Source organism: Macaca fascicularis, chromosome 1, assembly GCF_037993035.2.
Source record: "Macaca fascicularis isolate 582-1 chromosome 1, T2T-MFA8v1.1".
In the NCBI taxonomy this organism is placed as follows: domain Eukaryota; kingdom Metazoa; phylum Chordata; class Mammalia; order Primates; family Cercopithecidae; genus Macaca; species Macaca fascicularis.
In genome coordinates this window covers 26,472,843-26,499,871 of record NC_088375.1, presented here as the reverse complement: position 1 = coordinate 26,499,871, position 27,029 = coordinate 26,472,843, and the positions used below count along the sequence as shown (strand labels likewise).

The following is a 27,029-nucleotide window of genomic DNA, read 5'->3' as shown; positions in this document are numbered from 1 at the left end:
TATATACATATATATACATACATATATATACACATACATATATATATAAAATTAATTCAGCCTAGGGCCTGGTAGAAAAGAGAGGCCAGGAAATATTTTATATAGGAGATTACAGTAGAGCACAATTATGAATGATATTAAAATCTAGAGAGCAGTAATTACTCAAGGTCAGACCACTAGAAAGGACTCAAACTCATATCTCGTGGCTCCAAGTCCAACTTTCTTTCTCCCACACTTTATTGTACAGTTTGTGGTTTGCCCATTCAAAGCAAGCATGTTTTGTGTAATATTTAACCAGAGTCAAAGGAATTTCCCAGCTTCAAAGACATTTAGTACAGCTGACAGAGACATGTGATTGCCTGAATGGATTCTAAAGTTCGTAGAATTGCCAGTTACTGTGAGAACACCCTTGATGTGTCAGAATGTGTATGGTGTGAAATAGATGAAGTAAGGAAAGTTTCCTTTTGGATCGTTTCTCCTCAAACCCTTTAGACTTCCTGGCTCTCATGCTGTCTCAGGCTTCTCAGGCCCCATTGTGATAACACAACCAAGGCTACCTGGTCCTTAACACGGGCCTATCCCTGCATTATCCAACACTGACCTGCCAGTGTGTCATAATGATGCTTAACAGGCTGCAGTGGAATCTGGTGTGAGTACATTACCATGATGTGATCAATTACTAATCATGGTGTGAGAGTGGTTTATGTAGTGAATATTTAGTTCATTTAGGCAGGAGATATATAGAAACTATAGTCCCTTGACTCAAAGATATGGCTTTCTAAAGCTACATTTTGAGATGTGCTGCCTGAGGAGGGAAATATGATTTGTGTTGGGCAGTGGGGGATTAGAAACCACCAACTCTGTTTACATGTGACGCTGGATCTCACAACAGCAGAAATAACTGTGACCTTGCTTAGCTTATTTATTTGTTTTCCATGCTGGTGGTGACTGGCTACTTTGGTAGGGGAGGAAGAGTGAAGGTTTTTCTAAGACAAAGGACAACACATGGAGTGTTCAGCCCAGAGGGGCTCCCTCCCCTTGGCCTTGTGTCTTATCACCCCTGTGGCAGGAAGGAAGATGCCTGCTGGGATTGACAGCTCTGGCAGGGCCACCTCCGGTTTCCTGTTCTTTGGGTTGCCATGGTGGCAGGGGGCAGGTAGCGGAGGGGGCACTGGCTACCAGAGGAAGGGTAGCTTAATGAAGCCAATAATGCTTCAGGAATTGGGGGAGAAAAAGCCAGGCTTAAAGATGTCCCAACCAAGAAATACTATTATTTGGACTACGAGAGCTCAAAGGCCTTTCCAATGCCAGCACTCAGTGACTTCATAACTATGAAGGGAAAGGGCAGAGTGGTATTGGGGAGTATCTGCTAAGGGAGCCAAAAGTTTTACCAGCCTTTGCCTGTCCCCATGACACCTCTTTTATTTCCTGTCCTTCCCATTGCTACGGTAATTTGCATGGGTAGTCACTATGCCTATTGTGTTTATTGCTTTATCGCAGCACTTAGCACTGTGTCTGACACATAATAGAAAATTAATAAATATTGCTGAATGACCTTTATGACTGTCTATATCTATTTGAAGTAAACTCCCATTGAACTATTTCCTTCTGTATAGTCTATTCAGACTTAACACTTTGGTTAACAAACAAATTAAACTTGTGCATAGGACAAAAGACTACAAGGAAATTATCAAAATATTAATAACTTCCTTTGGGAAATATAAATATGTTTATTTCTCTCTGTTCTATTTTGGTTTAACTTTCTTTTTCTACCTTTCTATAATAAAAAAAGTGTGTTAACTTTTGTAATAAAAAAATCTTCAGCAAACTTTATTAAAAAATGTAAAATCTTTTTTGGGGGAAACTATGTTCTGAAGAAATAACAACTACTGTCTTCCTATAATGTTTGGGGTGCAGCCATGGGTGGGCTTCTGTGCACATATGTACATATCTACATATGTAATACCTGTACATTCCTCCAATGGAGATGTTAATTCCTTCTTTTAAAGTTTAGTGTAACCAAATAAGAAAGACAAGCATTGCACTTAGTAAGCTCTTCCAGGACAGTAGCATTACACAATTCCTCCATGAACATCTGCAGAAGTGCTTCCCAACTTCCCAACTGATTAATTCTACAACCTCATCTCTTTCTGGGCCCATCTCCTCACTGCCAGCAGTGCCCAGCAGTGCCCAGCATCCTCCACTGCTGCCATACTGAATTGCTTGTAATTACCTGAGGAAGCTAAGTCTTGTCTATTTCTGCTTTTGCACCTTTCCACCTAGGAAACACCTCTCCTTCAGAATGCAGCTCACTAAAGTGTCACACACTCCATAAAGCCCTTTCTGGCTCTTTTCCCAACTCTACTCTTCACCTTTATGGACAACTGATCCCCCATCCTCTGGGCATTCGTTGCACCCCATGAGGATCCCCATCGCAGGCCTGCAACCCTGGACCGTGCTTATCTGCACAAGTTTGTTCCTCCACTACCCTTTGGCTCTCTGCAGGTGAGCAGCAGGTCTGAGTGCCAGAACCTAGCCCAATTCTTTGCACCTAGAAGGACCTTGAGGGTTGTTCGATAAAGGAGCAAAACTGACCTCAGCCTGCCAGTCCCAGTGACAGGTTAACGGCAGGTGGTGACATAGTGGGAAGAAAGGCATGGGGGGTGAGGACGTGTTTAAAATTATAATGAAAGTCAGAAAAAATGAGAATTTACTGCAGCCAACTTTTAGAGATGTAAACTGACTTGCCATTCGTTTTGGATCTCCCAATGCATTACTTTGTTGTTTTTGTCTAGAAATGTCACCTGAGATGATGCTGTTTATATCTTGTCTGTCACAAGTTCTACGGTTTGGTGGTAAGAACACAGAAACTGGCTTCTGTGCTGCTATGGTAATCATTACCTGTAAAAAACAAAATGAAGCAAATAACTTTTATCCTTGAGCCCATAAAAAATAAAAAAAAAACAGCTTTGAGATACTGCCTAATTAAGATGTAAATGTTCACCCCATATACTCCAAGACAACTATGATAATTATAATAGCACATTCATTATATTCACAAACGTTTGCAAAGCACCTACCATGTGCCAGACACTGTTTGCAAGTGCTGGCACGGCTCTTGCCAAGGGACTGGGGACAATAGGTCCTTTCTACCACGGTGTAGCTTCATTCTTCCCTTCCCCCAATATCCATGGGGTACCATGCTCTGACCTCAGCCTGAAAAGTGAAAGGTATTTAACCCCCACCTGAACATGTGAAGGAGGGAAGCCTCTTCTCTTTTCCCACAGCTCCTTGATGAGAGATGCACCAACCATGGGGCTTCAGAGAATGAGGGAGACCATCGTTACGGGGAGATGCGAAGGTAAGGAGAGAGAGAAGAGGCTTTCATATGCTGACGATGGGGTGGAAGGGCAGTAAGACAGGAGACTTGAGAAATGGGAATTGCAGTAAGGAGCTATCAAGATAAGAAATGTGTAAAGAGAATGAACTAGAAGATAGTAGAGAAAAATGGATAGATGGACGCTGGGGAAGAGACCGGGTGTGGGAGAGCTAGAACTAGAGAAAGAGTGGTGAATGACAAAGCAGTTGTGTTACTTCACTGTGTCCCGGTTGTGCGCTTCTCTTGGAGAACCTGGGGCCTCTCATTGTTTAGCGACTTTAGCCCAGCTTGAGATCCTGGGTCAGCTGCCCAGGCTCATTTATTTACTTATAAAATGCAACCCATCAAACTTAGAATCTAATGAAGATTCTTCTCTTGGCATAATAGGGCCAGTCTGGGCATAGGGCATGATCTGGTTCCTAACCCACTCTCCAACCTCATTACCTCCTACTCACCCTTCTGCTCAATCCACTGGGTTTCTTACTGTACATCAAACATTCTTCTCCTGCATTTGGCCTTAACATATAGGCCTTTAAGCCTATAACGCTCTTTGGGCAAATATTTACATGTCTGTATTTCTCAGTTTATTCAGATCTCTGCTCAACTGTTACCTGATCCTAAAAGTCTTCCCTGACAAACCTATTGAAAACAGCTTTCCTTATCAATCTTCATGCCCAAACTATAATTTTTTTCATATCCCTAATTACTATCTAACTTCACACATTTATCCCTTGATTCATTCAACATATTTATCTTTGCCATTTAGAAGATAAGAGCCATGTGTTGGGAGAGATTTCTCCATGAGTCTCACATTTCTGCCTCTCTTGTGAACAGAGACATGGACTTTGTTGCAAATGATCTCTTCTAGTTCATTTGTATAGTAAACACCCTGGAAAGTGGAGAGAGTGTCTCACTCCAGAGCAAAGACCAGGAAAGCTTAGTGACCAATTAGAAAAGATTCAGGTTCCCTAAACTCAGTGTTCTTCTCCTGCAATACAACCCACTGCGTGTTCCCGTCACCTGGTTCCACGGATCCCAATTCTCACAGGGTGATGCCAGTGCAAGAAGAGGCTGTTATTCTGCATCCACTGAAAATGTTGCAGGCTAACTTTTAGCTTACAACTAGGGTAAAATGCTTTAAGAGTGGATAGTCAGCTATTTAATTACATTTAGTTACATCTTGGTAAAGTTCCTTCCCACCCTTCCCACACTGCTACCTATGCCCAGATTCCCTGTTCCTCTATTAGCCACTATTGGTGTCTAGAGCACAATAAATTGCAGCCGCCCTCAGTGGGGCATCCCAAGACCTAATCAGGACTCACATGAAATAGCTTAGGGAAATTCCCAACCAGTGGGGCTGATCTCAAATCTCCTATCTCTGCCAGATTTGCACCCAGGAAGTCAATTTAGATAATCCCCTGACTTTTCCCCAAGGCTTGCAGAGTTTGAATTTTATCTGTGGGAGTTATTTATAGAGAGTTTTCTTCGTGCACAAGCAAGGCTGAAAATTTACAAGGTTGTTTTCATAGCTCCCTGATCCTCAGCTGTCTTAAGAACATTTGATTCAAAGGGCAGTTTTGTAGCTAATGCTAGCGGATCAGTTGGTGAGACTGAATTGCTGTTTTGCCTGACTTAACCTAAGTATGGTTTTAAAGAGGTGTAATTATTTATTTGCATTGGTAATAGAAGCACATGCAACAAACTTTATCCCCAAAGGTCTATGTAATTGAGTTATTATAGATCAATTTGTATTTTCTCATTCAATTGCATTACAATTTTAGAGGTAAAAGTACTTATTCTCATTGCTTACTGGTCTACAAATGGAAGTGATTACTGCCTCAATTGTCATTCTCCAAATGTTTATTGAACACCTATAATGTCCAAAGGATAGTGTTAGGCTTGCAATAAAGCTGGCAAACAAGTGCACCCTGATCAGGTTAGAGCATGATATGTGTCTTAAATATAAACAAAAGGTTAAGTATCAGTATAAGCAAAATGCCATGAAGGTTTTAGGAAATGGAGTGAGGGGGAGTAAATAAGATTCTTATATAACATCAAACGCAGGGCTTGATTTAGACTAAGTTTTCAATAAGTGCTTGTATAATTGAATGCAGGAAAGAGAGCATATCTTTTGGGGAAGATCAATGATTTTATGGAATAAATGTTATTTCATATAGATCTTGAGAAATAGGCTAATGTAAAATCTCTGGGAAAGAGTCCAACATTTTAATAAATGTATAGGAAAATGAGAAGATGGAATTATCTGCCTTTGAACTCCTTTTACTAATGTTTCATGACTTTGTTCTCGCCTCTGCTTCTAATACTAAGTAGTATTAGTAATTATATTATTATTAATTACTACATCTTATACTATATAGTTATTAATATAATTACTACAGGTATTTGAATTATATTAGTAATAATATAATTATATATTAATGATTACAGTAATAATATAACTACTAGTAGTAATAATGACTAGTGAAGTGTCTTTATCATATTAATCCTTGTTTTCTTTTCTAGTGCAAATAAATAATTTTGATATTGACTAATGCATTTTATTATATTTCCAAAGTCAGTTTAGAACCAGGACCACTCTAGACAAAATTGTAGTAAAGCAAGGGGAATTTGTCATCACTGTTCCTTTCCCAGGCAACACATATTCTGAAACATTATACTCACACCAGTATAGGCCATTCTTGGTTCCTAAATCTTAAAGAGTTCCCTGTCTGCTAATCCATAGCTAAGTTGCTTGATAAACAAATGACCAAAAAAAAAAAAAAAAAAGAATTATATTGTAATGGCTTGCTTTTATCTGGTGCTACATATTTAAAGATGGCAGCATGAAGCCAATCTGAAACTCATAGTCTTAAAGCAATGATTCAGATAGTGGGGGTTTTGTTCACCATGACAAGCTGGTGGTTGAAATACACTACACGCTGCTACATTTATACTATCTTCTTTGGAATCATAGAATTTTAAAGCTACAAAAGACCTTGGATATCAACTTTTAAAATAAGGAAATTGAGGCCTAGAGAGATGGAAGAAAACAAGTAAGCAAGAAAATAAGCAAACACAGATTATCCAGTCATGATTCACGCTAGCAGCATCAAACTAGATGAAATGAAAATTCAGTGCTTTTAATGTATAAGCTAGAGTTCTTAGCAATTTTAGGAGCCACTACTTATCATTGTTCTGAAATAACTTAATTTCTAATTAAGACCAGGTATCAAACTGACAGTTAATGGGTCTCATTATATGAAAAAAAATTCTGAATATTATGATTCAATTATATATTACAGGTTTGTTTTTTCTGGTTACATCAAAGACAAAGCAATTTTCATTATAGAAAATTTAAAAGCTAGTAATTTCTAAGTGACTGCTGTAAGAGCATACAAAGTGTCAGTGGTTCAGCAGGGATTGCAACTGAAATTATTGGCCTGCTCTTTAAAGTTTTTAAGTCCCAGAACTTCTGCCGTGGACCCTTATTTCCCACAATATTTCCAGCTGTGTGTAAGTTTTAAACACATAAATGTATGCTTAAGTATTTGTGAATGTATTTAGGCAACTGCTGTCTGAAATCCAAAGAATAATCTCTGATGTCAAGGAGTTTCTATCTGGCTGGGAATTCTCAAGAAGTATATTCTATCCAGGAACAAGGAGGTTAGATAATCATATGGCTTGTAAGCTTCCACAGATGGTTTATACCTTGAAGTAAGTAATAGTAACAGTAACATAAACCAGAGCAAAGTTTTTGACGAAAGGCCCTAGAAGCTCATAGATTTTCTGTCTGACATTTTCACTCCTTTCAAGCCACATATTAATGATGCTGACCTTTTTAGTAATTTGATTCTGACAGTGACACAGCAGCAACAGTACTCAAAGGCTGACAGCCTGATGTGGGCAAGCCAGGGAAGTAATTACTGCTTTAAATCAGAGAAGAACTATTTGTGCCTCTGTAACAGGAAAATTCCGTGTTAAGCAGGAACACTTCCATGCTCTGAACCATATTGTATCCATCATCTTTCTGTGGGTTTACTTCCCAGGGCTCAGAAAAACTGGCTGCCTATTTGTGCCTCCAGACATAATAAGCATGTTTTTTTGTTTTTTGTTTGTTTGTTTGTTTGTTTTAAGACAGGGTCTTGCTCTGTTGCCCAGGTTGGAGTGCAGTGGCATGATTACGGCTCACTGCAGCCTTGACCTCCTGGATTCAGGTGATGTTCCCATCTCAGCCTCCTAGGTACCTCGGACTACAGGTATACACCATCACACCTGGCTAATTCTTTTGTAATTTTGTAGAGATTGGGTTTTGCTATATTGCCCAGGCTGATCTCGAATTCCTGGACTCAAGTGAAGACAGACCCTGGAAATGTTGGACTAAGATCTCAGTATCCTATAGATAAATTCACGGTGAAATGAAGGTGCTTATGAAAATGCATTTTCGTCACATAACCTTCAGGCCATAGTTTTGGATAAGAAGGAAAAGGGCAAGTTAAAGAATATTTTTAACTTAAAAAGTGTAAGCAAACTCAGTTTGCAAAAGACTAATTGGATTTTCTGCCTAGCCATTCCTTATTTCCCCATTGCATTGCACTTTTCCTGGAAGAATTAGATCAGGCTGGGCAATTTAGCTTTTGGTTTGTAACCAGATTCATTTCCTATCCCTCCTGGGTTTTAGCAGAGTTAGCTTTTAAACTATAGGAGGGAAAAACCACATTCTCACACTCAGAGCCAAGATTTCAAAACGATTTTTCAAACACCATTGACTTCTCAAATTATCAAATTCAATTCTTCAGCACTGTACTTGGACCATTCTAAACTATCTAGTTTCTCATATCTACTGATGATATAGCCAAAGGGCAGAGACTAAATGTGGACTTCTTGCTCCTACTTACTGAATTTCCTCATTCATGAGGAATAACTCATGCTTTGTCCCCATGAGTATAGGGCCATCGTTAACCTACACAGCACCTTTGGAAAATGGCAAAATATCCCATCTTTGGGTAGATGTACAAATTACCTAGCAGAGGGTGATTTTGTGAGAAACAAAAGGGCCTCCTGCCTCTGAATAAATGCTGCCCTAATCTAGTGCTTTAGCTTTGTATCATAAATATAGCAGAGGGAGTTGAGCTAATACTAGCTGCTATAACAAACTAGCTCAAAATGACCAGTGGATTAAAACAACAGAAGTTCACCTCTAGTTCACAATAGTTACTTATCAGCCTCCAATAGGCAGATGGAAGAAGGCAGAGAATGGAGAGGTCAACCTGCTTCTTGATCTCTTTGGCCTAGAAATAACATGCTTTACTTCTGCTCGTGTTCCACTGACAAGAACCAGTCACATGGAGCTTTCTAGAGGATGGGGGGAGTTAGGAGGTATAGTTCATATCTAGGTAGTCACTTTTCAGATACAAGGGAATTTCTGTGCCTTATGATTTAATAACATGCATTTTGAGCAAGTCAAAATGTTCTTGTGGAGCCCTACATTCACCAGGACACCGCAGAGCTGCTAGTGTTCAATTTAGGAGGCTGAGTTCCAAATGCTTTTCATATGCTAACGGCTTCAGACTATAAATTCATGTGAGCATGGACTTGGGAGTCAGCCAGAATTATATTTAAAATCTCACAAATTGCTTAGCCACTCATGGTCTCAGTTCTCTCATCTATACAATACAAAATAGAGATAATAAGAACCCCAGTTCAACATAATGAATCGAATGGCTTGTTTGTCTCTGTTCCTTTCTGAAGTCCCAGTAAAATAAATATGAAATGTAACAATGTTATAATCTTTAAACCCAATTGGACAGTGACAGCAGATAGAAATGTCAATACATTTTAGCTGATGGGTGGTGGACTCATGAAAGAGAACTGATTTGATGTAATGAAGCAAATAAAACTTTATAATGTAGTGAGGGGGTGAAGAAATCCAGCAACAAGCAAACTGATTTATACCACAGAACACTATAAAGGCTCAGAAATTGGAGAAAGGAGGTACATCTGAAGAAAAGACTGTAAGATTGAACTGAAAACAAGATTAACTGCCACCATCCTGGGAGCTGGAGAGAGATGCAGTGCCACGTGAAACATGGGCTTACAGACAAGTCTGTGAGTGGTATGGTAAAACCCTTATCTTTTTCTCCTGCTTGGTTCCCAGATTTTGAGAAGTCAGGATTACATGTTCTCTCTTCTGGAGAAACTTCTGGGCAAAAGAAAAGGCCTATACACATCCTCATTGGGGGTGTATTAGTTGCTTGCTGCTGCTGCAACAAATTCCCACAAACTTGGCAGCTTAGACCAACACAAATTATCTTACACTTATGCAGGTCAAATGTCCAAAATGGACCTCTTTAGACTAAAAGCAAGGTGTTGGCATTCTGGGAGATCTGGGGAAGCATGTTCACTTGTCTTTTCCAGCTTCTACAGGCTTCCCACATTCCTTGGTTTGTGGCTCTCTTCTTTCATCTTCATCTTCAACGTCAGCAACATCAGACCAAGTCTTTTCCACACTGCCATCTGTCTGATTCTTACTTCTAATTACCTCTTCCACTTTTAGGTGCCCTTGTGATAATACTGGGCAGCCCAGATAATCCAGGAAAATCTCCCTATTTTAAGGTCAACTGATTAGCAACCTTAATTCCATCTACAACCTTAATTTCTTATTGCCATGTAACCTGATACAGTCACAGGTTCTGGAGATGAGGACATAGCTATCTTTGGGGGACATTTGATCTCATCTCACAAAAATGCATTTGTGTCCTAGACTAATCACCTTGTGAGGCCCACTGGCTGCCAAGCTGTGCCCATGCAGACAGAGCTCCCAACTGGCTTTTTAGAGCCTCTCCCTTATACATGAACTCACAGTCAAGGACCATCAGACATTAGGATACCTCTCAGAGGTAAGAGAAACGCATACAAGCACACTCGAACACATATCCATGCACTGCACTACACCACACACACCCACACTTATACTCAGATCCCTCTCACCTCTCACCCACCAGGCCCACAACGGTGAGAGGAATGTGAGTATAAGTGTGTTTGGGTTTGGTTATAGTGCAATGCATGGATAAAGGCTCACCCCCTGACCTTTTGTAGGGTTCTGTGGTATAGATCAGTTTGCTTGTTGTCGTGAACTAGCTTTTAGCTTAACAACCTCTGCTGTATTTATGATTATGGCATCCCTGACTACAGATAGAGCAAGGATCTTCATCAGGCACATGGAGCCATTCCAGAATGAATAGGGCTTGCTGTATATTCTTCTGCTTTTCCCCTAGAGTTAGAACAGAAGGAAGGCTCGAACTACTTATCAAAAAGCAGATGAAGCTGGGGCCTATTGCCTTCGGCATCTGGGGCCTATGGTCCCAGGCCAAGTAAAAGAAGAACTGTGAAAGAAATGTTCTGGCCGTGTGTGAAAAGATTAGAGTGTGAGGTAAAGTTGGAATACCCTGGTCTACTAGGCTGCAGACAAATGGGCCAGGTCAGAGAGAGCTGTTGAGATGTCGGGTAACATGAGAGGCTGGGGACATGGCCACATATGCTACATGGTTTCACCCTGTATCTCTCCCATTCTTCCCCTTCTCTTTTCCTTCCTTAATCCTGCTATTTCTTTCTTCCTTATCTATAACCTTTCCCCACTTTGGATTTTGTCCAAATCTCATATGGAATTATAATCCCAAGTGTTGGAGGTAGGGTCTAGTGGGAGGTGATTGGATTGTGGGGGCAGATTTCTCCCTTTGGTGCTGCTCTTGTGATGGAGTTCTCATGAAATCTGATTGTTTAAAAGTGTGTGGCACCTTCCTCTACCCCAGTCTAATGTCCCCTTTGCCTTCCACCATGGTTGTAAAGTTTCCTGAGGCCTCCGCAGAAGCTGAGCAGATGCCAGCATCATGTTTCCTGTACAGCCTGTGGAACGTGAGCCAATTAAACCTCTTTTCTTTATGAATTACCCAATCTCAGATATTTCTTTATAGCAGTGAGAGAATAGACTAATACACTTCTCCTCTTTTTTTTTCCTTCAATGTCCCTGCATGTCTTTCTGTCTCTGTACCTGTTTGTCACTTAAACTCTCCATATTATGACAACATCCTCTTAGTTTACACATAAATACGTACCAGAGTCAATGTACCTTTCTCCTCATTTTCCTGAAAATGAGTTTGATAGATTATTGCCATTTCTGGCATATTATATCACCTGCCTCCCCAAGATTTCTAGGAATATATGAAACAGGAAATGTAATAAATTGCTTTTCTTTCATAATAGGCTTTCATCAGGTATACTCTGAGGAAGTGTGCTAATGGAAGAGGTAGAAGTTTTATTGTCTCTAATCAGTAAACCTAACTAAAACATTCCAAGTGCTCTGCAGTTTTTCCTTGAGTTAGTGACATCTCATGGTTACATGAGATGGAGTGATGATTTTTGGAGTGATGATGCCATCAATGAATGCTAAATGCTGGGGGAGAGCTTGGGGTTAGCTCAGAACATTCTGGCCCTATTCTGGTGATTATCCTCCTAACGCCTGCCAAGAGGAAAGCTTTGAAGTTCTAGTTCCCAAACTGAGCATTCACTAGAACCATCAGAAACATCCCAACAGGCAAGGGATAAAGGATCATGAGTTATGATGACTCTTAAAAGTGAAAGGAAGGCCGGGCGCGGTGGCTCAAGCCTGTAATCCCAGCACTTTGGGAGGCCGAGACGAGCGGATCACGAGGTCAGGAGATCGAGACCATCCTGGCGAACACGGTGAAACCCCGTCTCTACTAAAAAAATACAAAAAACTAGCCGGGCGAGGTGGCGGGCGCCTGTAGTCCCAGCTACACAGGAGGCTGAGGCAGGAGAATGGCGTAAACCCGGGAGGCGGAGCTTGCAGTGAGCTGAGATCCGGCCACTGCGCTCCAGCCCCGGCGACAGAGCGAGACTCCGTCTCAAAAAAAAAAAAAAAAAAAAAAAAAAAAAAAAAGTGAAAGGAAGAAAATTGGATTATTCTCAAATATGTCATTAGATTTAGGTTTCTATATGATCATGTCCAAATTGATATAAAAGAAAAAAAAAAACTTGCTTCAAAACATCTTAAAACCCTCTAACATTAAGTTCTTATATACTTAACTTGTTTCATAAGGTGTAACTAATGTTTAAATTTGTATTGAAATAATACATATATGCAGCCTAAAAATTAAAACAGTACTACAAGGTTTATAATGAAAAACAGCAACTCCACATTTCCCCAATTCTGATTTCTACTCCTATAGGTAAACATTCCATTCTTTTAGCTGTTTCTTCTGTTATTTATCTTCATCTTGCTAGATAAATACTTACACTGCCATTTCTTGATCTTCCAATTTTAAACACTTGATTTCCTACAATATAAAATAGGGATTTAGACCTCTTGCTCCATGTCCCCTTTGCACACTTGCAGATTTATTCCAAATATATTGACATCATAAATTTTGGTTATATCAATATTCGGGACTCAACGTTGTTATGTTTACATTAATAGCCATCACAGCTGGGCCACTGGCAATGGTGTCATTGCATTATATTTCTCATCTAGCTTTTCTATTTCAATGAGAGTAATCATTGCTTTTATGATGATTTGCTTAGATTTTGGTGTCCTTTCATTTCCCAATTCTCTACCAGATCTGTAAGATTCCTCTCATTATAGTCAGGTTTATCACAAATTCTATGCATTATTTTTAGTTTTTCTTAAAGACATCCCCTCTGGAGGCTTCCATTCTCTTACTCCTAGCTGCACTGGTCTTGTTGAACAGACTGTGAAACAACTGGGTATTTGGGGGTCTTCTCTTTTTTTCCATGTAAATCTTGCCTGTTTGATTCTAAATCCCTGTCCCTCCTTATTTTTTGCATATTTCCCTTTTTAAAGAAATGGAAAACATCCTTTAGCAACTTTCTAAGAAGGGAATAATAGGGATAAATATTTTGAGACTGTCTATAAATGAAAATCTTTTCATATTCCCATAATTGAGTGGTCATTTATATGGGCCCTGAAGGGTTAGAATTTAAATTTTACTCGATATTTAAAAGGCATTTCTCCATTATCTTCTGTAGTCTAGCTTTGCTGTTGATAAATTCAGTACCATTCTGATTTCAAGTCTTTTGTATGTGACCTGGTTTTGATTTGTTTTCCTATCTCAAGAAGCAGTGAGAATGTCTTGACAGTGTTCTGAAATTCTCTAATGATATGCTTTGATGTGAGTCATTTTTCATTTATAATAAGGGGCTCTTAGTAGACCTTTCTGTTTCAGGCTTATGTCTTCAGTTTTAAAAGTTTTCTTATAACATTTCTTTGATAATCTTCATACTTCCACCATGCCCCTCCACTTTCCTGGTCTTCAATTCCTGGATCTTCTGATGAATCTTTAATCTAATCTTATTTTAGAGATATTTCCTTAACTTTATCTTCCAACCCATATATTGACTTTTTTGTAAACTTCTACTATGTTTAATTCTCCAAGATATTTCTCTTTCTCTCAATGTTTCTTTATTATGGCATTCTGTTTTTGTTTTATGACAATAAAATCTTGGTTACTTAAATAAATTAATTTTAGGTTTTCAAAGTTGTCATTTTCTGCCAGCCAGCAATATCTCTATTTCTTATGAGTTTCCCTTCCTTCCTTGCCCTTTTCTTTCTTTTTCTTCCTTTCTCTTCTTTCTTCCTTCCTTCTTTTTATTGTTGTAAGAATAATTAACATGAGGTTTGCCCTCTTAATGACTTTTTAAAAGTGGATAATAAAGTATTATTATCTATAGGTACACTGTTGTACAGCAAGTCACTACAACTTATTCATCTTGTATAACTGAAAGTTTATACTCCTTGAATATCAACTCTCCATTCCCACTCCCCTCAGCCTCTGGCAGCCACCATTCTACTCACTGCTTCTATGAATTTGACTATTTTAGATACCTCATATGAGTAGAATCATGCAGTATTTGTCTCTCTCTAACTGGCTTGCTTCGTTTAACATAATGTCCTCAGGTTCATCTACATGGTCACTTATGACAGAATTTTTTATTTTTTTTAGACAAAGTTTCCTTCTTGTTGCCCAGGCTGGAGTGCAATGGCGTGATCCCAGCTCACCGCAACCTCTGCCTCCCGGGTTCAAGCGATTATCCTGCCTCAGCCTCCAGAGTAGCTAGGATTACAGGCATGTGCCATCATGCCCAGCTAATTTTGTGGTTTTTTTAGAGGAGACAGGATTTCTTCATGTTGGTCAGGCTGGTCTCAAACTGCCAACCTCAGGTGATCCACCCACCTCGGCCTCCCAAAGTGCTGGGATTACAGGCATAAGCCACTGCACCTGGTCAGAATTTTCCATTTTTATGACAGAATAATATTCACAGATATATGGATATGGTATAAATATTTATTATGCCTTTTTTATCCTTTTATCCAATGATGGACATTTAGTTTGCTTCCACAGCTAAGCTATTGTAAGTAATGCTGCACAGAACATGGGAGTGCAAATATCTCTTTGAGATTCTAATTTCAATTCTTTTGGATAAATAACCAGAAGTGGGATGCTGGATTATATAGTAGTCCTATATTTAATTTTAATTTTTGAATTTTTAGAGAAACTTTCATACTGCTTTCCATAGTGGCAGCATCATTTTACATTTACACTAGCAGTACATAAAGCTTCTAATTTCTCTACATCCTTGCCAACTCTTTCTTTCCTTCTTCCTTCCTTCCTTTCTTTTCTTTCTTTCTTTCTTTTTTCTTTCTTTCTTTCTCTTTCTCTCTCTCCCTTTCTTTTTCTTTCTTTCTCTCCTTCTCTCTTTCTTTCTTTCTCTCTCTTTCCTTCCTTCTTTCTTTCTTTCTTTCCTTCTTTCTTTGTTTCTTTCTCTTTCTCTCTCTCCCTTTCTTTTTCTTTCTTTCTTTCTCTCTCTTTCTCTTTCTTTCTTTCTTTCTTTCTTTCTTTCTTTCTTTCTTTCCTTCCTTCCTTCCTTCCTTCCTTCCTTCCTTCTTTCTCTCTCTCTTTCCTTCCTTCCTTCCTTCCTTCCTTCTTTCTCTCTCTCTTTCCTTCCTTCCTTCCTTCCTTCCTTCCTTCCTTCCTTCCTTCCTTCCTTCCTTCCTTCTTTCTATAATAGCCATCCTAACAAATGTAACGTGGTTTCTCATTGTAATTTTCATTTATATTTCCCTGATGATTACTGATGTTAAGTATGTATTCATACACTTGGCCATTTGTATATCTTCTGTGGAGAAATTCAAATCCTACTCAAGTCTTTTGCCCATTTTTAAATCAGGTTATTTGGTGTTTGGTTTTGTGTTTGCTATTTAGCTATAGAAGTTCCTTATATATTTTAGATATTGACCCCTTATCACATATATGGTTTGCCAAAAATTTCTCCCATGAGTTATTTTTTCTTTTTATCTCTTATTTTTCTTCTCATTCCTGAAATGCTGTTTATCTGTCAACTCATAATTAAATTTTAGCCACATAACTAAATTCAACTTAGGTTGAATGGGGGTGTAATTGTGACTGTCTGCACTCTGGGTATCGGGTTTGCAGTGGTTGTACTGTTCAACTTGTGGGCTTTTACTTCATTTTTTTTATGATTCACTATGAGCTTTGCTCTTGCCTTGAGGTAGGCGGGGTACCCCCAAATCCTAACCTCTCTTTAGAGGAAATCTCTATCATTTTCCAGAGTGGGAGAATGAGTATATGAGGATGAGTCGATGAGTAGACAATCTGCAATTCTAAGCTCCTTATACAAATTTATAATCACTCTTCTTTTTTTCAGCCTTCCAGACCATCCCCACCCTTTACATCCCCTCAAATAAAAAACAAAAAACAAAAACCAAAAAACGAAACAAAAAAAAAAAAAACCCTAGAATTTCTAAGTCTTTCTAAGAATCTGACCTGTGACTTAACTTGGTTTCCCTTTTTCTTGGTTTTCCCCCTACATGCTTAGGGCTCAGCTTTCTATTTGGTCAGTTACTACTGGTGCTGGTGCTGTTGTTTTTCATTTTCCAAAATTTTGGCATTGCTTGTTGACTATTGTCTCTCTTTACCTTCCTTTTTCCTTATACATTTATAAAATCCTTTACTATAACTTTAGTATGCTTCCAAAAGGAAGTGTTCAAGTGTTCCGCCCACCACACTTAATACAGTTATCTTATTTAAAGTTATGATGTAATAGAAATAAACTGAAGTTACAATGAGAGCATAAGATTGGATTCTATTGCATCTTAGCTTACATGACTATGGTCAAATAAATTAATCTGCTGAGGCATCTCAATTTTTTATCCTTAAACGAGGAAGCTTCATTACACCTGTACACCTGTGAAGTATAAAATCCCAAACACAGCAGGTTTCTGTAAGCCTTTGTGAGGGTAGGTATTGGTAGTCCTATTCAACAGTGTGTCCAGTGCCCAGCACAGTGACTGATGCATACTAAGCATCCATTGTTGTTATTAAATGTGAAATCACTTTGTGAAGTATAAAATACTGAACATTTATAAGGCATTACCAATGGGTATTATGGGAAGGCAATACTGAAAAGACTTAGTCAAGAATTTACTATACACTAGGCACTGTTCTAAATGTGTTATAACATTCATGCTCTCATTTATTTCGTATACAAACATTCTGAGATAAGAACTAGTGTTATTCCCATTTTATATATGAAAAAAATGAGGCACTAGTGGTTAAGTAACTTGCCAAGGGCCGTGTAAAGAAGTAGCACAGGTTATGATGCCTGGTAGACTGACTTTAGCGGTCAGGTTGGTATTTACTACATTGCAGGCTCCATGACACGGGACCAAAAAATTATAAGGAAAATTCCAGAGACTTACTTTATAGTTAGGTAAGACCAAAAATATAACTGGAAGATAATCAGCAAGCAGCATATTAAAAAGTGCATTGTATCAGTTATTTAAATAATCGTTGTGGGAACAAAAACACAAAAGGAAATAGACAGTTAATCCAAAAAGGCTTCCTGGGATCAGTAAATTTTTAAGCCAAAAAAAAAAAATGCTTGTAGAAACTCCAACAAAGATTCAACTATAGTAATTATAGGGACATTTAAAATGTTGATACAAGTTTTTCACACCCCACCCAGTCCCCACTTTTCATGACTTAGTCAAACCAAGTTATGAATGATAATGCAAGAGTCTCCAAAAAGGTCCAGAATTTGGCCCTGCAATCTTTCCTTCCTTCCTCCCATACATCCCTGTGTCCATCCATCCATCCATCCATCCATCCATCCATCCATCCATCCAATCATCTGTTTATCACCCTAGGCTCTCAGGCACAAAGTTGAATACATCATAGTCCCTTTCCATAGAGACTTTGTAGACTAATGGGAGAAGCAGACATCTAACTTATGCCATAGGTATAATAATATAAGGTAGACATCAGGAATTATAGAAGGAAGAAGAAGGGGCTCTTGAGAGTCAGGAACGGCTTCATTGAAGGAAGTGATGTTCAAATTAAGTCTTAAAGGATGAACTGAGCTTAGACAAGCAGAAGAGAGGGAAAGAGAAGGGAGTAGTAAAGAAATTATAGATCTGCGTTGCTGAAGCAAAAGGTTTAATCCCTGAGAACTGAGGCTGGAGAAGTCAGCAAGTATCCATTAAGGAAGGACATTTATGGCTGGTTGTGGAGCTCAAATGACATGCAGTGTTGGAAGGAAGCCACTGAAGGTTTTTCATTAATGAAAGATACTCCCAAACCTCATACTGCCAGGCCTAGTACCTAACATCTCACCCTTGTATGACAGTGGGAGCTATCCTTCAGGCAGCCAAGAATTGGATGCCCTTTAATGGCATTTTTCATTCAAATTGCTAGTTCATGGGCCTTCAACTCGCCCAAGACAGACAAAGGCAGTTGACATCCTAAACCTAGCCCTTTAACGTTGCTTCATGGAACTTCTTGTTTCAACCCAGTGAATCAATGGACAATGAAGCATATCTCCAAGCTCACTGCAATACATGCATGAATGCCATTGTTCTTACAAAAATAGAAGAACAATCTATCACATCTTATATTCCATGTTTACCCTCAAGCTTTTCTATTTATTCATGCAAATTTTAACAGTTGACTGAGTAACAACATAAAAAACTAATTTGTTCTAAGGAACTGATACTTAATAATGTCTTAAAATATTAATTTCACCAAAAAATGTCTGCATATTTTCTGGGGTCTTCAATCTCCAACCCACAGAAATCCTTAAGGTGAGAATATCAACAAATTGTCAGACCAATGGATAAGGTATCTGTGGTTAGACTTGCCATCACACATTCCTCCAGTCTTACTCTCTGTGTAGATAGTCCCATATTCATTCTTTCTTTCTTTCTTTCTTTCTTTCTTTCTTTCTTTCTTTCTTTCTTTCTTTCTTTCTTTCTTTCTTTCTTTCTTTTCTTTCTTCTTTTTCTGAGACAGGCTCTTGCTCTGTCACTCAGGCTAGAGTACAGTGGTACAATCATGGCTCACTGCAGCCTCTACCTCCTAGGCTCAAGTGACCCTCCCACCTGAGCCTTCTGAGCAGCTGGGACCACAGGCATGCACAGCCATGCCTGGATAATTTTTTTTTTTTTTTTTTTTGTAGAGGTGGGGTCTCACTGTGTTGCTCAGGCTGGTCTTAAACTCCTGACTTCAAGTGATCCTCTCATCTAAGCCTCCCAAAGTGTTACGATTACAGGGGTGAGCCACTGACCCTGGCCACATCTTATTTTCAGAGTCAGAGCAGCTGAATCCTAGGATACCTGGACCAGTTCTGTGTAGGCTCAGAGCAGGGATCTTCCATGGAGAAGATACTGACTTTCTGAAGAGGGCTGCTTTCAACCCAGATCCTGGCTCCACTAAATTAACTGTATCCATGAAAGTGTTTCCACAACCATAGATTGCCTTGCAAACATATGCTGCCATTGAGATACCAGGATATGAGAAGATTACATTCATGGCTAGGTTCATATTCTGATCTTCTGATGTGATCCTTCATTGCTCAAAGAGACCATGAATGATTTCAGAGGATGTGTGCTTATTCTTGATGGAAGTGGGACTGAAGTTCCGGTAGAAAGATAAGGTATTAAGTAAATCTGAAGAGGAGGAAAAATGAAAGGAGTTCAGGTCTCTGATGATTAAAGAGTTAGGGTTAGGAAAGTAAAAGTACTTCCTAGTTAATTGGTGCACACACTAACATCAATTTACAGAATAATTTTTGTCAATCTGCTAAATATTTCCATCCAAAGCTTCTTAATTTTTTAAATCTAAAAATCACTTGGCAGCCAAAGTGAATATATCCTAAGTCAGTGTGGTGAATATGATTTTCATTTCACATCAGATCTAAAAGAAGTAATTTAAAATAGACTTAAATAGCTTACATTGAGGCATTACATTGAGACATTCTTTCCATATATTTATGTATGGCACGCCTATAGAAAATTTTTTCTTTCAACTTTTATTTTAATTTCCAGGGTACATATGCAGGGTGTGCAGGTTTGTTACATAGGTCAATGTGTGCCATGGTGGTTTGCTGCACAGATCAACCCATCACCTAGGTATTAAACCCAGCATCCATTAGCTATTTTTCCTGATACTCTCCCGCCCCCTTCATCCCTCTCCTCAACAGGACCCAGTGTGTTTTGTTCCTCTCCATGTGTCCATGTGTTCTCATCCTTCAGCTCCTACTTATAAGTGAGAACATATGTTGTTTCATTTTTTATTCCTGTGTTAGTTTGCTGAGGACAACGGCTTCCAGCTCCATCCATGTCCCTGCAAAGGACAGGATCTTGTTCTTTTTTATGGCTTTGTAGTATTCCATGGTACATATGTACCATGTTTTCTTTATCCAGTCTATCATTGATGGGCATTTAGGTTGATTCCTTGTCTTTGTTATTGTGAAGAGTGCTGCAGTAAACATAGGCATGCATGTGTCTTTATGATAGAACGATTTATATTCCTTTGGGTAATATACCCAGTAATGGGATTGCTGGGTCAAATGGTGTTTCTGCTTCTAAATCTTTGAGGAATCTCCACACTGTCTTCCACAATGGTTGAACTATTTTACATTCCCACCAACAGTGTAAAAGCATTCCTATCCCTCTATATCCGTGCCAACATCTATTGTTTCTTGACTTTTTAATAATCACCATTCTGACTGGCATGAGATGGTATCTCATTGTGATTTTGATCTGCATTTCTCCAGTGATAAGTGATGTTGAGCTTTTAAAAATTTTTTTGTTGGCCACATAAATGTCTTCTTTTGAGAAGTGTCTGTTCATGTCTTTGACCACTTTTTAATGGAGTTGTTAATTTTTTTCTTGTAAATTTGTTTAAGCTCCTTGTAGATTCTGGATATTAGACTTTTGTCAGATGGATAGATTGCAAAAATTTTCTCCCATTCTGTAGGTTGTCTGTTTGCTCTGATTATAATTTCTTTTGCAGTGCAGAAGCTCTTTAGTTTACTTAGATCCCATTTGTCAATTTTTGCTTTTGTTGCAATTGCTTTTGATGTTTTTGTCAAGAAATCTTTGCCCGTGCCTATATCCTGAATGGTATTACCTAGATTTTCTTCTAGGATTTTTATAGTTTTGGGTTTTATATTTAATTCTTTAATCCATCTTGAGTTAATTTTTATATAAGGTGTAAGGATGGGGTCCAGTTTCAATTTTCTGTATATGGCTAGCCAGTTCTCCCAGCACCATTTATTAAATAGGAATTCCTTTCCCTATTGCTTGTTTTTGTCAGATGTGTTGAAGATCAGATGGTTGTAGGTGTGTGGTCTTATTTCTGAGTTCTCTATTCTGTTTCATTGGTCTATGTGTCTGTTTTTGTACCAGCATCATGCTGTTTTGGTTACTGTACTCTTGTAGTATAGTTTGAAGTCAGGTAGCCTGATGCCTCCAGCTTTGTTCTTTGGCTTAGGATTGTCTTGCCTATTGAGCTCTTTTGTGGTGCCATCTAAATTTTGAAGTAGTTTTTTTCTAATTCTGTGAAGAATGTCAGTGGTAGTTTGATGAGAATAGCACTGAATCTATAAATTACTTTGGGCAGTATGGTCATTTTTACAATATTAATTTTTTATCCATGAGCATGGAATGTTTTTCCGTTTGTTTGTAGCACTACAAACCACTGCTCCAAGAAATCAGAGAGGACCTTTGCTTCTCTTGTTAGCTGTATTCCTAGGTATTTTATTCTCTTTGTAGCAATTGTGAATGGGAGTTCATTTATGATTTGCTTGCCTATAGAATTTTTTTTTTTTTTTGACAGAGTCTCTCACTGTCACCCAGGCTGGAGTGCAATGGCTCAATTTTGGTTCACGGCAACCTCCGCCTCCCGGGTTCAAGTGATTCTCCTGCCTCAGCTTCCCAAGTAGCCAGGAGTACAGGCACCTACCAGCCATGGCTGGCTAATTTTTTGTATTTTTAGTAGAGATGGGGTTTCATTATGTTGGCCAGGCTGGTCTTGAACTCCTGACCTCAGGATTCGCCCACCTCAGCCTCCCAAAGTGATAGGATTACGGGCGTGAGCCACGGTGCCCAGCCGAGATCTGATGGTTTTTTTTTTTTTTTTTTTTTTTGAGACGGAGTCTCGCTCTGTCACCTGGGCTGGAGTGCAGTGGCCGGATCTCAGCTCACTGCAAGCTCCGCCTCCCAGGTTTACACCATTCTCCTGCCTCAGCCTCCCGAGTAGCTGGGACTACAGGCGCCCGCCACCTCGCCTGGCTAGTTTTTTGTATTTTTTAGTAGAGACGGGGTTTCACGGTATTCACCAGGATGGTCTCGATCTCCTGACCTCGTGATCTGCCCGTCTCGGCCTCCCAAAGTACTGGGATTACAGGCTTGAGCCACCGCGCCCGGCCAAGATCTGATGTTTTTTATAAGGAGCTTTTCCCCCTTTTGCTCAGCACTTCTCCTTGGTGCCGCCATGTGAAGAAGGATGTGTTTGCTTCCCTTTCTGTCAAGTTTCCTGAGGCCTTCCCAGCCATGCTGAACTGTGAGTCAATTAAAACGCCTTCTTTTATAAATTATCCAGGCTCAGGTATGTCTTTATTAGCAGCATGAGGAATAATATAGTGCTTTAAATTATATAATGCATAATCATTACTGTAGATACTAAAGGCATGTATTTTAATTTGCATTGAACACACGAGGAAAGCAAGGCTCTGAGAAGTTAAGTAACTTGCCCAACACCACATAGCTTGTAAGTGGCAGAACTAGGGGTACAGGTGGTGTGGGTGGATTAATCAAAACTAGGGCTGTTTGACTCCGTGGCCCAGGCTCTTATAAACTCACATGTTGATGTCCTCTCTTCTGCAAGCCCACTAAAGTGCAATTTTATATTTTAAAGGCTGTGACAGAAGACAATTCCATCATACATTTGTTTATCCATTTCTTTAATATTGTCGTTTTGTTTTGTTTTTTTTGCCATTTACATCCTCCACTTGTCCTGCCACATGGCTGCTCAAACCTATCAGTTTGAGGCCCACCCTCTCTCCTGCATATTCAAGGCCATCTTGAGTCTTGGAGATTTTTCTGGAAAGATCTGCTTACTGGTCTTCCTTCACAGTATTATAGAACAAGGAAATATATCAGTGTTCTTGATCCCAGTCCTACCTCATCATCCTCTAGTTGTCATCAACTCTTCAGGTAAAAATTAAGCCATCTGGCCTTCCTCTGGCTTTCCTCTGGCTTCTTGAAGCCCCGTGTTCTTTTATTTTGTGTAAGGATAGAAGGGATGATAGCTCACCATTCAGTAAAAATGGTGGAGGGAAACATAAGAAAAATATTTCAAAATGTTGTTTAGCAGGTGTCATGGGTTGAATTGTGCTTGTTGAAAAAAGACATGATTGGAATTGTAACCTCTGTTGCCTCAGCATGTGACCTTATTTGGAGACACAATCTTTACAGAGATAATCATATTGAAATAAGGTCACTATGTTAAGCCTTAATCCAATATAACTCATGTCCTTATAAAAGGGAGAAACTTGGAAACAGAGACAGACACACATAGAAGGAAGACAATGTGACAAGACAGGGAGAAGACGGCCATCTGCAAGTGAAGAACATTGGCCTAGAATAGATCCTTCCCTCATGGCCCTCAGAAGGAAGCCTGCCAACGCCTTGATTTTGGACTTCCAACCTCCAGGATTGAAATGATAAATTTCTGTGTTTAAGCCCCCCAGCCTGTGGTACTTTGCTATGGTAAGCCTAGGTAGCTGGCAAGCAGGTGAATATAAGGGAAGACGTGCTCCAGGAGAGCAGCCCAATGGTACTTTGCATAGGAAACATAAAGACAGGAAGTGAGTCTCCAGGGAGCCACCCACAGAGCCCTGTGAGTGACGGAGCTCTCTCAGGATCACTGAAGGAAAAGGATCCTTGTTTGAGCTGCCAGCATCTCACTCTACATCCAGGTTCCGGGGTGCTATTCTCTCTATTGCCATGCCAGATGAGAAGTCAAAAATTCAAGACCATCTTTTAGGTTCTCGATCCAGCACTTACCATGAGCACACTTGCCTCCTTAGAGCTTCCATTTTAAGGTGGATAAGTCATAGCATTCTTTCTTTTCACTGATTTCAAGGTTACGGTCTATTTCTACCAATAGAAACACCTCTGTATAGTATGTGGAAACATTCACCACAGTGTGTTGGGGCAAATTCAGCAAGTAATGTTTCGGATCATTGTTATGCACAAAAAGATGATACCCCTCAGGGTCTGAAGCAGTAAATGCACTTCTTTCATCACTCATGATTGCTTGCATGCGTGCATACACCCACCCACACCCACCCACACCCCCCAACCCCCCCCCCACACACAAACTTACATAGTACTTTCTTTTATTCTTTCCAGTGCATTTCCATTCTCCCCATCACCTGCTGTACCACTGCATGTATTCCTGTGGGAGCTCAGGTGTCAGACTTCAGACCGTCTATTTCATCATAGGTGATTTCATTAGTGATGAAGTCATCACTTATTCACATCTGCTGTCTGAACAAAGGGAATAGACAAAATAGCTTCTCTGTCCTTGTATCTACAAAGCTCGGAAACAAGCAAGGATATAGGTCATCTTCACAGGGATCACGACTGAGGCTTTCTAGGAGCCCCTTAGCAGCTGGGTACCTTGCTTCAAGGAGATGGAGAATTATTTATGGTCTGATGACATTCACACACACACTGACTCCGAACAGTGTTTCATAGCTGTGTTTAGAAGTTCTCAAGGGAAGATATATTTGGAATATTTTTTGACTGAAAAAAAAGCAGTGGAAGGCAGGCAGGCAGGTGAAGGCCAGCAAGTGTCACCACAGCAACTGGAACCTAGAAGAGGACAGTGGTGGCTTATTTTCTACTTCCTCTCTGTCCCCATAAATACAGAAATCATGACCACTGGGACCTTGACTGAGTGGAGAGCAAAAGTAACGAGTACAACTTTTCCAAGCTAATTTGGCCTTTATGCTTATCTAGAGAGAGATTTTTTTTTCCAATTCTTCTTTGTGCTCGGTTACTGTTGGAGGAAGGCATAAAATTACAAGGACACTCCCGGGAAGACAGCATGGTATAGACAAAGTAAAAAAAAAAAAAAAAAAGGAGGGGGGCATATCATAGAACTGGAGTATGAATAGTGACTGTCTCTCACCTTAGATTCTATGAACTTGGGCAACTTCTATAACTCATGTTTTGGGGAGAGGATCAAATAAGAGACTCTATATTGATAGATTGCTAAGTTGTAGAAATGTATCTTTCATTCCTCTTCCCAGGTCTCCCCTGCATCCTGCCACCGAGCACACTAGCATGATAAGTCTGAGCATCTGAGTGAAAGGAAAGTGTTCTTTAAAAAAAGATATCAAATTTGTCTTAAGAAGACAATTTAGGAAAGTTCTAAATTTCTTTCTGGCTGACTGAAACGCAGTACCCAACAGCATTCCTGTTCTTCCATACTTTCTTTTCCTCTGTAATTTTTCTGCCCTTATAATATATGACATAGGACTTCTTTATTTTCATTATTTGTCTTTACAAAACTATATTAAATCTCATGGGAACAGGTTTTTGTTTTTGTTTGTTTCTTTGTTTTTCCAGATGCCCCTCTGCAAGGCCTGAGGTTCTCAGACTCGTCATCTGCTTCTAACTGCATCAGCTAGGCCCAAGTTTCCTCCATTTTGGTATCTCTCTACCTTTATCTCTCTCCAAAAAATGAAACAAAACAAAATAAAACAAAAATATAATAAAAATAAACACACACCATGATCCAAATATCTCATAAAACATTATCTCTGAGCTTTGCTAGGTAATTAACTTATCAATATAATCAAGATGCTATTCATATAATTTTGTATAGTAATAATATAATACAGCAGTAATTATAGAAATAAGTAAATTGATTTATTTGATTCCTTATTTGTATATGTTTGATATACTATTGTATTATGTTCATGTTCATTGGTATTACTGAACTTTTTGTACCAACACATTTCCATTTTTAGTAATTATTGTCAATGGCCCTAAGCCAATTTGTGGAAACTTCAAGCTCTGAGACAGGTGGATGTTTTCTGAGCAATGGAAGTGAGTGAGTGTTACACATGTGAATGGAAGTAAATGAGTTATACTTTTTGAGGAGGAGATGTGGTATCCAGTGAAGCAGGGCTTATGGTAAGAGCTGTCCCCATTGGACACAGGTGGCTCCTGAGGCTGCAGACTCATACAGTGATCTGTATCAATTTTGCTCTGACAACAGGCATGCAGGGATGCCTGTCTGAGGGGCTTTGAAGGGCATCGAAAGCCTCCCTGCATTGGTGGTTTTCAAGTGAGAATATGACAGGATACCCAGGAACTTTGGACTTAGAGTTGGAGGGTCTATGTTTGAGTCCTGATTCTGCCATGTATGGTTGGATGAGTATCTGTGTCTTCACGGGTATAAAGTTGCTAATACCACCTCCCAGGATTTTTATGAGGATTAAACTCTAGTGAGAATGTGAAAATGCCTAACATTGAAACTAGTTCTATGGCAGCTGATCAATACACATTAGTCCTATCTGGATCTCGTTTCTTTAATTGCCTTACTTTTCAAAGCTGTGAAGCCACATAATGCACTGGTTTTGAAACTGGGAAACCTTCGCCCTCCTCTTCATACACATGCACAGGAATGACAGCTCTCAGTTCATCAGAGTCAACACTTAAAATTGGGCTCTCAAACTCTCATATGTCCAGTGTTCAGGTGGATAAAGAGAAGAAATCAACTTACTTCTCTTGACAAAGACAAACATGAACAGTGAGTTCTATGTCTATAAACAAATATGCAGAGAAATACACACAAAAAAATGATGTGTCTCAAGTTGAAGGAAAAATAAAATGGGTCTTAAGTTGACACATTGATGTTATTAAGAAGAAAAAGGATATGGACACATGAGGAAGACTATGAAAAGGGATTTCTAGGTAGACGGTGATAAGCCAGCAAGACCAAAGGGGAAAATCAGTGAGATGATCTTGATTCTGCAGAGTTCTAGTCAGTCACCATGTTCCTGAACATATAGGGTATAACTTGAATCAATGGCATGAAGAAAATTCTTTGTTTTTAAATGAATAGCTTTAGGAAAGTTCGATTATAAGGCAAATATTCTTCTTTCAGCTAGGTTATTTGTTTGGCACACAATGATTTTTCATATTAAATGTCTTTTAGAAGCAAGGTAACCCTATAAG

At 39.2% G+C, this 27,029-nt stretch overlaps 1 long non-coding RNA gene across 4 annotated transcripts in view; it reads left to right on the top strand.

Annotated features, from left to right (window-relative positions):
* The window catches only part of LOC107128807 (uncharacterized), a 269,214-nt gene that overhangs the window by 190,866 nt on the left and 51,319 nt on the right, over positions 1–27,029 (top strand). For 2 of the 4 annotated variants that reach the window (XR_010578304.1, XR_010578277.1), the window contains 3 exons: positions 2,796–2,855; positions 3,288–3,361; positions 7,514–7,635. This is a non-coding gene — a long non-coding RNA (uncharacterized lncRNA). The remainder of the gene's footprint in view (positions 1–2,795; positions 2,856–3,287; positions 3,362–7,513; positions 7,636–27,029) is intronic. The other 2 variants (XR_006698191.2, XR_012428458.1) reach the window with 2 other exon arrangements.